Raw genomic sequence first — 4320 nt, forward strand, 5'->3', positions numbered from 1 at the left:
AGCTTAATAGGTTTTCGCACGCAATAAGCTTTTGACTGTGCAATAACTGATAAAAGTTAAAAGTATATGAATTGGAGAAAATATTGCAAATTCCTGCAAAATGTTGGCGACTGCGTTGTTGCGTTGTGACGTGCTTGCGTTTCATTCTTTTTTTCCTTTTGTTTATCGTGCACTGTACTAGTCGCATTCAGTGTTATTTACCCTGATGAAGACGACCTGTATAGGACGTCGAAACGTCGGAACAAAAATACATTTGCCAGAAGAGCTCTATAAACGACTAACGATGTATGCCAACTCTAAAAAGGGAAAACACATTAGTTCTTTTACGCCTAATAGTTTTGCAAAATCCTGAATAATTTTTGAACAAGTAAATAAAATCTGCGGAAAAAAGCAGTGTTTTTGTATTTGCAGCATGCTGTTACGTGAGCCTGTATGCGAATTTTCTTCAAATCCAAAATATTTCTTCGATCACCACTACAAACACGTTTTTGGACATGCTACACTATAACTAGCCTGTTATGAATTCATAACTCTAGAATACTTACATTTTCAGAGTCAAGCTTTCGTACAACCCTCCACCCACTTGTTACAATAGGAAACTCTTTTTGTCCACTTACCAAAATTTTGATTGTATGCTTTCACTCCTAAATGTTGTTTTATTCACAGAAACATAGGAACAGTTCTTGGCCCAATGGATGGAAATTTCGACATTTTGTTCAATCTCTTCAGTAGCAGTTACTTTAATGAGACTTTGTCCGAAAACTCACAGGTAATCGTCCCTGATTACATCTTTGGAATGGTCAGACTCGACAAGATTTCTACCGATGGATCCAACTTTGTTGTTCAGGTCAGCAGTAAAATCCATTAATAATTCAATTCGAACAACATATACTATTTTTGCAAACTGGAGAGCATTTACGCAATAGTGAGTGGACAAATTGTGAGAATCCAAAAGTTTCAATCCATTTGATCATTTAAATTCGTGTAAAAGCTCCCCAGTTTGTTAAAAGCAGAAAATTATGTGTTTCTCCCTATACCCTCTGGATTAATTTGGATGCAAAATGGCCCCGAGAGGCTATATATAGCTTAACAATAGGTTGAACAGCTTGTGTTTTCACTTTTCACACAGACTTTGGTTGTGACATGTGAATATAATTTTTCAATGTTTACTTGCAGGCGTTGGTCAGGTTAAACTGTAACTGTTTGCAAACACAGTTAGCTACAAGTAAAATATGAAAAACGACTCGGATGACTTGAAAACTTACAAAATATGTGATCTCGAAAACAGATACTTTTAACAAATATTGACAGTTGGAAAACTGTTGGGCAACACGTTCGGAAAGCCCTACTGACGAAATTACATATCCAATTATACAAAATGGGTAAGAACGTAAGGTGTACTGCAGTGCGTTTAACCATGATCCACTAATTGTGTCCTTCAATTTTTTTGCTCTTAATAACGTTTTACCGTTGTGCAGCTACTCCGGCCTTATGACTGCTTTAGTGCTGTTGTGCCGTTACTTTTTTTCATGAAGCGAAATAAACTCAACTTTGGTAAACCATCCAAATTCTTTTGTTGCATTTTTCCATAGCAAAACTGTTAGTATACATATTTCTGATTCTACCATTTCTACAATAACACATTCTTATTTGCAACAATTTGGATTCAAGGTGCCCTGCAGCAGCCCATGGAGATGAAGGATCTGATGCAAAGGTGGTGATCCGAAATTACAAGGAAAACTTCGCCACATTCAAGGTGAAAGTTTCGTGTGGACAAATGTGACAGACGACCAACAATCAATTTATATTCACTGCGATCTGACAATCTGTCAAAACACCACTGGCCTCTGCCCAAGACCGGTAAGCATTTTTTTCTCTTTTGTTCGATAAAATATATTTCGCACAAACTAATTGTAATATTTTCGTACATGGCTGGAATTAAGAAATAGTCCACAAACCCTAAGTACACACAAAAACAACGTAACAACTTGTCAGTTTCTACTTTGCAGACATGTGGCGGTCGTAAACGCCGGGCATTTGGAGTTTAAAACCAACCAAAACGCCTGTCCTATATGGGCCAATCTACATTAAGCAAACTGAAAAATCTGAAAAAAAGTACAATTATTGCTTTTTAACGTTTGTTTGGTCCTTCATTGGGTTATTGTCCTGGAAGCTTAATAATTTCTCCTTGCCAGCAATATTTATCTAATTAGGCTGCTGATTCAAAAAAGTTTAGTCCCTTTGAATGCAACACGTTGAATTTCTTATGTCGTCTCTTTAAAATTATTTTAAATCACTTTGTTTCAGGTGAGGAAAACTGGAACAATATACACCCGGAGTATGAAGGAAACATTACTCGTAGTTTTAAATTTTATGTTGTAGTTGTGTTGGTCATATATATTTGCGCTGCTTCAATTATGGCTTTAAAACGCATGGGAAATGTTTTGATTTAAAACTGACTGTATGCTGTAATTGCTTTAAAAGCTTACATTGTTTGTAAATTATGTTTCTTAGAATGTCTGGTCGAGTAAATTTGCTGCAACAAACTTTGATCAAATCATTAGCTCACATATTTATGCTGAATTATTGTAGATCTTTTGAAGCGTTTCGTTCATTTAATGCCAAAACCTAAAACCGATATTTTTTGACAAAAGTTTCACTGGTTTTGACAATTTAGCTTCCTTAAACAAACAAATTTCCCGTTGTATACCTTGCTAAGTTCTCTAAGTTAGTTGTATGTCTTGTTATGCTCTGTACCAGGGGTGACCAAACTTTTTTTCAAACCGGGCCGGATATTTTTAATAACCACGCGCGAGGGCCGCATGGCTTAAAAGCCCTGGCACAGCTTTTTCCCAACTGGAACTTGCAAGGCAGTGTTGACCGGACGGCCATGGGCCGATGTCACTCCAAAATCATATTTTTATTCAAATGGTCCGCTGCCGCAGCGCATTTTCTTTTACAAGTAACGAATATAATCAATCACAAGTAAGAAAAGAAGGCAACTGTTGGAGCACAAATACTATTATTTGCTTTTGTCTGTGTTGTAACAAACCGCTTTTGGACTTTATCTATGCGCTGCAATCCTGTTTGTCCAGGTACAATTATCACTAGAATGCATTCTGCAAGCTTGCGCCATCTTTAACGTATTACGTTACAAAATGTTACATCGTTTTGTTAAACAAGAAATACTGTTTTGGGCCTCATAAAACGACACAGAGAGCCGAATCCGGCCCGCCGGTCGCAGTTTGGTGACCTGTGCTCTGTACCAACGATTACGTTGTACAATATGTGAAGTTAATAAACAGAGATGGGTGGTCTTGGTCGTTTGTTTGTTTGACGAGAGGGGGGACTGAGTTAGTTCACTTGTCATGCATTTTGCGGAAGTTAACGGAAAGGTAAATGACAACCGGTAGAATTTGGACTTGGCCTTAGCTTTTTTTTAGCTACTTGTGTAATGTAAGGGGTTTGTTTCCTTAAATATGGTTCAAAGCTTTTGGTTTTACGCCAGTATCGTAATCACATGCGGATTAGGTTACGTCGATTTGAGATGCCGGCCATTTATTTTTCTCTCACTTATACTAAGAAAATCGATTTAACTTCACCAGACACACTCTTCCTTGATGAGCTTGCTACTTTTATTCGTCACAAAAGCCAAGAGTTGATATGCGATGCTTTTTTTAAGTTGTAGCAGAAGGCAAACCCGAAACATGTTCATCAGTGCAATGCGAGACTGAAGATATGGAGCTCGAAAGCAAAGACGGGGAAAAGTTAGAATTGAGACCAACTGGGACAGTTCATTTTAACACATTATGTAGCAATTGCATGAAACAAATCACTATAAAAATCAATCAATATACTGGCTATGGTTAAAAAAACATACAGTAGAAGAAATTGACCTGTCAGCAAACCGTTTGCACATGTTTCGACAAATTATTTGAATCTGACATGACATATAGCCTATGTAACAATCAACTTAAACGCTGCCGGAAAGTTTGCCACATCTGTGTTCAAGATATGTATCGGGTAGAAAAAACATCCAAATAAACAGAAATGCTGTACAGGTGTCTAGAATGCAGACCGTTAAAGCAGCTGCGTTACGTATTCGTCATTATCCTGTATGTTTCCGGTGGTGGTAAATTAGGGCTCGTCGTCAATCTGTAGGCTACTGGTGGACATTGTTTCAATGCAGGGATTGTTTTCCTCATACTGATATAATCGCGTTTAAAGAGAACGTGGTAGAGTCTTTTTTCCGATTAGTTAAAACAACGATCTTTGTTGCTAAAAATATATATCTTATATTAATGATTTTTTTCAGTGTTC

Source organism: Phallusia mammillata, chromosome 3 (genome assembly GCF_965637545.1).
Source record: "Phallusia mammillata chromosome 3, kaPhaMamm4.hap1.1, whole genome shotgun sequence".
Classification (NCBI taxonomy): domain Eukaryota; kingdom Metazoa; phylum Chordata; class Ascidiacea; order Phlebobranchia; family Ascidiidae; genus Phallusia; species Phallusia mammillata.